The sequence below is a fragment of the Lactuca serriola genome, chromosome 4 (assembly GCF_051521515.1).
Source record: "Lactuca serriola cultivar US96UC23 chromosome 4, Lser_US96UC23_V15, whole genome shotgun sequence".
NCBI lineage: Eukaryota > Viridiplantae > Streptophyta > Magnoliopsida > Asterales > Asteraceae > Lactuca > Lactuca serriola.
In genome coordinates this window covers 219,027,987-219,038,553 of record NC_136411.1, presented here as the reverse complement: position 1 = coordinate 219,038,553, position 10,567 = coordinate 219,027,987, and positions in this window count along the sequence as shown.

Here is a 10,567-nt window from a genome sequence, read left to right as displayed (position 1 = left end):
TACATAAAGCGAAATTTTTATAAAAAAGTTACACTATCAAATTTTTTTTTGAGGTGGTATCCCAGGCTACCCCATGATACACCTTGGATCTGCCCTAGGGTTGATATACACACTTAAGAATTGCATCATCCTCCTTTATGCGTCGCATGCATGCGTCTCATCCAGAGCCCACCACGTGTCTACATGTGTCAACTGTTTGGCCACGTGTCTCGTCCACACATCATGTTTTGCTACTCACTGAACCATGTCTTATTCTACGTTCCTTACCCTTTGCTACGTGTCACTTTCTGGTGACACACGTCCAGTACATGATCATGTAACATCCAACAAGAGTATACATTACGTACCATGCTTTGACTTTGTTGATTTCTTGATCATTGAGCAAATGCATCGCGTCCATATACATAGCGCATCGTGTTCCTTCTTGTAACTCACATTTCTCTTTAAAGTAAGATGCCTTTCCTAGAAAAATCCAGAGTAAGTTACCGAAATCGTCCCCGTGGGTTGTTGAAAATTGCACGTTTGGTCCCTAACTTTTTTTTGAACTGGAATCATTCCTATATTTTGTTTTTGTTTTGTTTTTTATCCCTGGCCGACTTAAAATGATCATACTACCCTTATTATATATTTTTACGTGTTTTTATATTTTTAAATTTTAATTTATTTATTTTATTGTTATGAAAATTAACAAAGGTACAACCCCTTTAAGTTGATGTACAACCACACTCATAATAACTTATTCAAAGTGTATAGGCAACCTCGACATCTACCACCAGAGACTTAGTTTGATGCCTTATCTCTCTTCTCTACCAGTGACCACCTCTAGAAACCTCCTCCAATAACCACAAAAATCAAACCTAATATGTGTTTTTTGTTGAGAGAAGAACTTTGTGGAACACTTGAACAAACGTCAGTACAAGATGATAGTTGCGGAATAAGTTAATCTCAAAGGATCATGAAAGCTCAACACTAATAAGTTAGATTTGTTAGATCGTTAGTTGCGGAAATTTAAAGGAAATTTAAATGAAAAGTTATATCAAGTAAACACCAAACTGATATGAAACACGATTTGCATTCAAACACGAGTTAGTAACTGAGATCAGTTTAAAGTGAAGAGGATCTTTGATGATGATCAGTAAGATAACGATATGAGAAGATGATCTTTATATTTCTAAGAGAAGGATCAAAAGATCATAGTAGATAAGACATAAGATAGTAGAAGTAGAATTCGAATTACAAATGAACTCATAAGTATTTGATACAAAACATGAGCACTCTATTTATGGAGCCTCAAAGACTTACATTTAGACTAAACAATTAATAAACTATTGACTAAAATGACCATACAAGGTCCATTGGATAAACAGATGCTATCACACTAAGTCAGTTCATAAGTCTTCATTGCGGTCCTCTTCTTGATTGCGGTAGCATGGGAGTAATTGCGGTAGAGAAAAGAGTTGCGGTAGTGAAATAACAAGTTGCGGTAGACAATGATGATTGCGGATGACCTATGTTTAATAGGGTCACTTTTTTGCTTTAACATTTTCCCCTAAGTGACCTCTTCAACTTCTCCTTCATTAGCTATTGAGTTTCAGAAACTTAATAAGCAGCAACAAAAACTTCCTTACTTCTCCTAGCCAAGTAATTCTCCTTGCGATCTCGAACATCACTTCATCAGTTGTGTATTTAGATTGGTGAACTGTAGTCAAGGTTACTTCTAGTTGCCTGCGGGTCAATCTGTGCATTTATGTGATGGGGATGAAGCATTTCACATTGTTGTTGGCTCTTTTGTAGACAACACCTAACTCTGGGAAGTTGGTAGCACCAAGTGAAATCTCTTGGTAGCCTTTGGTGAAGCTTTGAACTGGCTCAAAATCTGGAAAGTTGAATTTCCCTGCTAGAACTGAATAAACGTCCACATCAATCTTCCCGCAATCACAAACAAAGGATCTGAGGAAGTTGCACGCTTTTTCATAAGGAATCTTCATTTTTTTGGTGCTCCTCAGTCATGAATTGGAAAAATCTTGCAATTAGAAAACTTTCTTCTCAGTTCATGCAAGGGAAGTCCGCCTAAATTCTAATGTAGTCCATTCCTCTCCTGGTGAGTGTGTACTGGACAAAGTTAGTTTTCATGAATTTTCTTACCTTATAGTTTTTCACAGCTTCGGGTCTGTCATTAGACCATATATTTTCAATGGAAGTACCATGGTTAGCGTGAAATTGATTTAAACGTTCAAACTCGAGAGGAAGTCTCTTTTCATCAGGAATACTAAGGTCGAAGGGCTTAAATATGGGAAAGTACTTTGAATTGGGGGAGCTTGGAATATCCCAATATCCATTAGAAGGAGGCTCAACGAAAGTCATCCATGGTTTGTAGTCATCGTTAAGGAGCCTTCACGTGGGATTGATCTAAGAGTTGATCATGGTTTCATCAAATTTGTGTCGAAACCATGTTCTCTCCAAACGAGTTCTGCAAATTTTGCCGCCTTCCAGTCTTTTTTCCTCTGACGAGTTGCAGGAGAGTCGTTGGAGTGCTCATAGGACATTGTTGGTGCCATATTCTTGAACTGAGGAGTAGTTTCTTGTCGAGGAGATTGAATAGGTTCCACCAGAATTGATGGTTTAGGAGATGTTTGCGGTGAGGTTTGAGGATTTTGAGGCTTGTTTTGATCCGCAACTGCAGTTTGATAATCCGAATGAGTGTTGGAGTGAGTGGGATCAGGTTGTTGGTCACTTCCCCCTTTTGAGAAATCAACCATGCGTTGTTTCTCAAACCAATGCTTCAGTCCATTGAGTTTTCCAAACGTTTTGGTAAACTAGTTTTTGATCAACTCAGAGACTTGGAGATTGTTGGGGATCTCAGAGTTGAACAACAGTTGGTAGATTTCTTTGGTGAATTTGATAATTTGATTGACATGAGGATGAGAAGAGACAAGGCGTCATAGGTTGTTGATGGTAGATTGGAGGAGCGCAATAGCTGACTCCTAAGCATTATGAGTTTCATCTACCAGTTTCTTGAAGTAAGCAGCTTGATTTTCAAGGGTGGTCATGATTTATTCTTTAAGTGTTGTTACTATTGGGTTTTGAGCATTCTAACACTCCTAAGTTGTACATGCAACCCTAAATACCTTGGATCTATGTTTTCTCTATTATCCATGCACACTTGAACTTTCCAAGGTATCACCCTAACTAGCATACAAAAGTTCATACATGGGTAATAAAACAAGTTATATAACATACCTTTTCTTGTAGCTTGAAACGTTAGACCTTTAAGAACTTAGTGCCCCAAGTGTTGCACCTCAAATGGAATCACACAACACCACCAACAGGCTATCCAAATTGTTCCCATGCAATGCAACCCAAATGGACCATGTTACTCTCGGGTCAAGTACATACCAATAATAGTTATGGTCTTAGATACCTAATCCAAAAATTTCCCACTTGGATAAGTCTAATAACTAATATTGCAAACATGGCTCCAACCCGACTAACAATCGTAGCTCTTAAAAGCCGTTGTCGGACTCTCATCTAGTGAATGATGTGTCCGTTAGATAAGGGATCATATATTCCTCCATTCTAGATATCATATGGACAAAGACATGTATTATAATCCTTCTCTCTGTCCATCTGTTGTTTCCTGATTTCCAATTTATGATGACCACTTAATTGAACAAACCAAATCAGTTTAGGCCTAACGTCATCACTAAATCATCGACGGGCCCACACATATCGCTTTTATGCACATGGGGTAAAAGGAACAGATAAACCTCAACCCAAATGCTCACTTGTACTTACTCATCAAATTACACATAACGATATGTTTTATAACATCCAAGTTACTAGTGTGTTTACATATGTCAATGTGCAACCGACTCGCAGTTACAACTCACACATCTCCGTTTGAAGAATATAAGATATTATCGTCTCATGATCACTCGTGATAAAATCCATGAAGTGATTCAAAAGAGTCTGGGTTGAATCCAATGCTCGAATCTTATTCTAAGAGTACTCAAGAACACTATACCCACCTTTTCCTAGACAAACTACGTACCCATTCATGACAGTCTTGCCTCAATACCTACTTCTAAAGTATGATCGACTGTGGATGGTTTGAAGAAGCTACTTATTCGGGAAGTCAAAACATGCAAAGTGAAACACAATAATAATACCAATCCTATATGGCCCCAAAACTTTTGAGTCATATTGATTACACATTATTCATTGTATGATGTTTCGAATAATCAACATAATACTTCAATAAAAACAATAGTTATGTCATGCTCCAAGCATGCACACTATGTTTGTCTAAACAATAGTTATGCCATGAACCAAGCATACACACTATGTTTGCTATGGTCCTTAATTTGTGAAATATATCAATTAAAAAACATTTTAATGATGCTCATTTAAAAATTCCAAATCCTTATTGCAAGTGTAAGAATTCCAAATTCTTGTCATTGCTGGAAAGTGTTAGATTCTAAACTATCATGCAGTGACTCTTTTGTAATGTCTAGGAGCCAAAAGTCATAGATAGTTGACCAATGATATTACAAAATATTCCTTTAGAGATTGTTACAAGACAATTCCATGGAAATGAAGTCTCAAATTCAAAGTACATTCCTTTGAACATCATTCTTTCATGAAAGTTTCTAACTTTTTCATCTATTGCTCAACTCCCAATATGGAAACATTCCATATTCCCATTTGGACTATCACTTTTGAAAAAGAGTTGCCTCTCTTCATAATATGTCAATATGGTCCATCCATTTTTATACTACCAACTGTCCTTAAGTGACCAATCTTTAACGAACCTCAGATTATCCTTAACAATTGTTTAACGACTTTAGTCAAATCTGGTTCTATTCCTTTTTCCCACTTAATGCCCTAGGCATTTGGAAAATTTAGAACACAAGAATATTATAGCATATGCAATCGATCCTATACCCGAAGCATATGGGATACAATTCATAATGTCTAACATAAAGACATGATACTTAATCATTCTTTTGCTATAATATTTCTATTTTCAGTGTTCTCAAAACTTAGATTATGAAGAGCGTAATCATAACCAATTTTTTTTAGAACGCAATTAACCTTTCCATATATAGAATTTCCTTTTGTTGAACCATTCCAACATAATATATATATATATATATATATATATATATATATATATGTATATGTATGTATATTTGACTAAATGTGATTAAATTCTCAATCTAAGCTTTTAGAATTGAAATGAAGTATAATTTCCTCCCCTTTAATTATAGCAAAATAACTTTTCAAACTCTCTAACTTGCAAATTGAAACTTTTGTTTTCTATAATTAACATTGCTAAGTTGCAACATTCGCCATAATTGATTATGCTCCAACTAGCATAACAATTACATCCTTATTAGCATAACACTTATGATCCCACTAGCTTTGACATGTACTCATAAATCAGTTGGACTTCTATAAATCAAGACTTTATTGACTTTCTTACAAAATTTCAGATTTCTGATATGAGATGCTTTGATAAGACTTTATCTAGGCGTCTAAAACTTATACACCTTTCCTTAGATAGCTCACATGTGTGTCTAAACAATTTAAGAACTTACCGCAATAAGTCTCAAATGTTTAAACCTTTTTCCATTTTCCACAATTCAAATTATGAAAAGGGATGCCATAATCATAATCGAATTTGAGAATGCAAATATCACAATTTCTATCTCCTTAAAATCTACTTAGTAAAAGCATTTCCTCACCATTATTTGGATGAATCGAATAGAAACCTGATGACACTTAGATTTTATGGTGTATGTGTTCCTATCCATGTGAATTTGTCAAAACCATAACCACAAGACAAGGTTAGTGACAAATCCAAACTCATATGGACTGAACTTGTTCTAATCTTAATTTATTGCCACCTGGCAACACAAGAGCCTACCATTTCCTCCAAGTAGTTATGCAAACAACTGAGAACTCAAAGAACTCACATGCACAGTCAACTTTAACTGGAATGGTCACATAAATAAGATTATGTTAGCATGATAGGATATATACCTCAGGTCGTGTGCTAGTGATAAACAATAGGTTTACTCTTGATTAGTTCTTGAAACTTTTAAGATCTATCAGACTCCCACTGCCCTCTTGACATATAAAATTCTCTTGTCATGAATCATTCCTTGACAAATCAAATATTAAGAGTTATTGCAGATTCTTATCAAGACAAACACTTCACATAATTGGCCTTAGTTGGTCTTTGTTTTTTTCATAACATCACAACTTACCAATTTCAAATGTACAAGAGCCGAAAACATTTTACACTACATTTGATAAGTGTTTTAAACCTTTCTTAGGATTATATCACTCAAGGTTACAATCTTGGAGTATGACTCTAAGACTTGTTTTGGGAACGAAGTATGACTCATCTTCTTGATTTAACCATTTCAACAATTCAAGATTCCTCTTCTTATCCATACAAATGAAATAAGATGTCTTTAGAGGATCAATTGTGATATGGTTTTCCAAAACCATTAAGATGATCATAAAACATGATACTAAAGTACTCTCCCGACTTTCATATTGGAGAAATTTTTATCTTTCTGCCTAATTTGATTTTTTGCATTCGTTCTTCCATACATTGAAACTTTTTACAATACAACTTGCATGATTCCAAGTTTCTATCTAATTGAACCTTGGGTGATGAAAATCTTTTCTTATTTGGTAAATTTTGACACTACCACTAACTAAAGAGTCAAATCCATATTGCTAACATAGAAACATACAAACATCAATTTTCACTAATGTCATTTCAAGGAGATATAATAAAATAAAACAAAATTTTATTTATTTATAAAATGCGGAAAAACTTTTCCTTACAATGCAATTACAAATGAAAACTATGTTATTACATATTTCCTAGCAATCTATCATAACTCCTAAGCAACAGCTCAAAAATCCGATGTTCGAACCACGCGATTGAAATCCATCTTCGCGATTAGATTCAACATACTCTTCCTTTAAGCTTCCTTCCCTTTGCATGACCCTACAAAACATCAAAATGCAACCTTGACACATCATGCATTAAGAATCAACAATTAGGAACTTAATAGAGTTAAAGAATAGACTTACCTGAAGCAAAGTCAAACTTTTTGACTCTACCATTTCTTAGATCTTTCAGGTAGTCAAGGCAGCTTCGAAACCAATGCCCCTTCTCTTGGCAATAGAAACATATAGACTCTTTGGGAATGGTACACGGGACGATCTCAAACTTAGCCTTTCACCTTCCCTTGGAAACAGAAATATTTTATGGACTTCCATTGTTTCCTTTGTCAATGTCCATGGAAGTTTAGAGAGTAGATCTTCCCATCAAATTTACTTTTCCAATGTGCCACATCATTGCTCATTCAACAGCAACAAGTAAATAGTTAAGCTAAATAAGGGTCATGTCGTGGTCCGTCACATATTAGTCCTTAATGAACTCACTATATGACTTAGGAAGTGATTGAAGAACCCAGTCAACAACCAACTTCCTTCAGACTTCGACACCCAATACTCTCATCCTGTCAATATGTGACTTCATGTCCAAGACGGGAGTACACACATGCCTTCCATATTCATGTTGTTGAAAAATGTTTTTGTATGTGACCTTGTATGTGACCATCACTGAAATAAGATGAACTGTTTTTGTATTATCTAAAGAATATTATCAGTTATTTCAGGTTGCATCAATGCGTGATCAGAACGGGAAAGACGAAAACATGTGAAAGACAGAAAACGCATAAACGAGAAAAGTTAGTTGTGCGACTAAACAGTTTCAACAATATATATATATATATATATATATATATATATATATATATATATATATATATACATATATATATATATATATATATATATATATATATATATGTTGTATGTTGAAAAGTCAAAACAAAGGAAAAAGTCAACAAAGAAGAGTCAACAAGTCATGGAAATGAAGTAGTAAATGAACACCTACGTTTTTTGCCTCCTAGACCTCTACTTCAACTTGCATGATCAGCCCTTCCTTTCAACTTAAACTAATGTGCTACTAGATATTTGTTTCACCATGTATATATACATGTGTATGTATTGTCTGTAAGTGTTGGTGATAATAGAAGCTAGCAAGAGAGATTCATATTTTATAGTGAGTTTTCCTTTGTAAAACCACCCCCTCTCAATCTTCATCCCTAGAGAAAATGAAGAACACCAAGATCAAACAACAATGAAGTGAAGAACAATGAAATGAAGAACACCATCAACCATCTTCATCTTCTTCATTGAAACTCAAGGTTCTTCATCTTCACTACCTTTGTTCATCACACCATACACCACCAAAGACTTTCCTTACATCAAAACACCAAAACATAACCATCAAACAACCCAAAACCTTCTGCATCAAGATCAACCACAAAACCCATCACTATTCACCATCATCTTCATAGAAATTTCACCACCATTACCACCTTATATCAACCTCCTTCCAACCTCTAAATAACCTTGAAAACATCCTCAAAACACCTTAACACCATTACCCTACCCAAAACATCACAAACAAAACTTACCTTCAAATCACAAAAATCCTGAAATTGACAGCTGCGTGAACACCGCCTGTGTTCAGCATGCCTTATATCAGACACGGCCTGTGTACCCTTCTGTTTGCCTCTGGTACATCAACATGGCCCGTGTTCATCAATGCCTAAATCCAACATGGCCCGTGTTAAGCATCATTATCAAGAAAACCCTCCAAAACCCTCTTAAACCTTCCTACATGATCCGTGTCGCTTGTGCCTTATCTTACACGACCCGTGTGCATGTTTTTACCCAAAATACCTCAAATACAAAGACATAAACTCATGTATTTTGTACCCTTTTGTAAACAACTTTTTTTTACATAAAACCGAGCTTTAAATGAACTTTTTGTCACTTATCCAATGCCGGATTGATCTTTGAACAAATATCGACCAGTCATTCCAAGAGTCCCAATATCGATTAGTTGTTCAAAGAGTCCCAATATAGACTAGTCGCTCCAAGAGTCCCAATATCGACCAGTCCTTTAAAGAGAACAAATATCGACCAGTCGTTACATGAGTCCAGTTCGGTCAAGTTATTGACGAACCTACTTGATATATATTTATATACTTATATACTTTATTATAGCTTTATGTCATTTAAATACAATCATTTATCTTATTTATAGCTTTACGTCATTTAAATAGTCATTTATATTATTATAGCTTTCATTGATTTATAGCTTTCTTATTTATACTTATTCCGCAATTATTATTCTTATATATATATATATATATATATATATATATATATATATATATATATATATATATATATATATGTCACACACTATTTGGTAACCGAGCCTTTTATTGTGGTGATCAGATTGATATATTTCCAACAAATTGGTATCTGAGCTGATATATAAAAGTAATAATATCCAACAATTGGTATCAGAGCTTGTGTGATTTAGCTTGAAATTTTTGTCGAAAAACTTTTGGTTATAGCGTTTATAAACCTTCCATAAGCTTTTCTTTAAATATTTCATTTTACTCCAACATGAACTCTGTCTCCATTGCAAATAGCTTAGGATCTGGTTCACGGGCACCCATACTTATTCCTGAAGAGTATAATTCATGGGTTGGCCGTATGAATCTTAATCTTAACACTATGAATGAAGATATCTAGAAGTGTGTAGAAGCAACATATATTTGCTGAATTGTTTGGAATTAATTCTTGATCATTTATGTGTTTTAATGGAGTCCATAATTTTTCCTCAAGTTATGGATATCCAAAGGTAACTTTTCTTTAACACACATTTAAACACATAAGTTACATGAAAATGAAGAGTCTTCATTTTTATGAACCTTTAATTCATAAGTTATGAAATGAAAAGTTTTTGGATAGTTACAAAACTTGCCCTCAAGTTTTGGAATTTGTAAAGTGTCACACACTTTAATAAACTTTAATTCCAACCCTTAGAGTTTTAATAGTTAAAATTCAACCCTTATACTATTTATAACATTAATGGTTAATTATTATATATATGTATAAGAATAAGTCGTTCTACCGTTAGTAGGCCTCATTCACGAAGCCGGTCTATAAGGTGGGTATAAGGTTGTTGCCTATAAAATGGCAACTTAATGGGTGTCCACTCTCACCCACCGCTTGCTTGACTGGTGGAGGGTCGTTAGCCGAACGGGTAGGACAATGACTTTAAATTCTCATTAAAAGTATAATGATTATTATAAATTAACTAAAGGTTTTTATTTAATTCCCAATCTTAGTTACTTTAGGAAAAATGTGAATTTGGTGCTAGCCCATGGAATTCACACTTTGTACCTTACCAAGTCGTTGGTGGAGCATGTGTGGTTAACCGGCACACTAACTTGGACTAGTAAGGATCACGAAGGGTGACTTAATGTTTGTCATAGATCAATGGAGCGTGTGTGGTTAACCGGCACATTGATTAGGTGATAATATTAAGGGTACCAAGTGAATTGGTATGGTTATTCACACCTTGTTTTGTGATCCTCGACATCCCAGT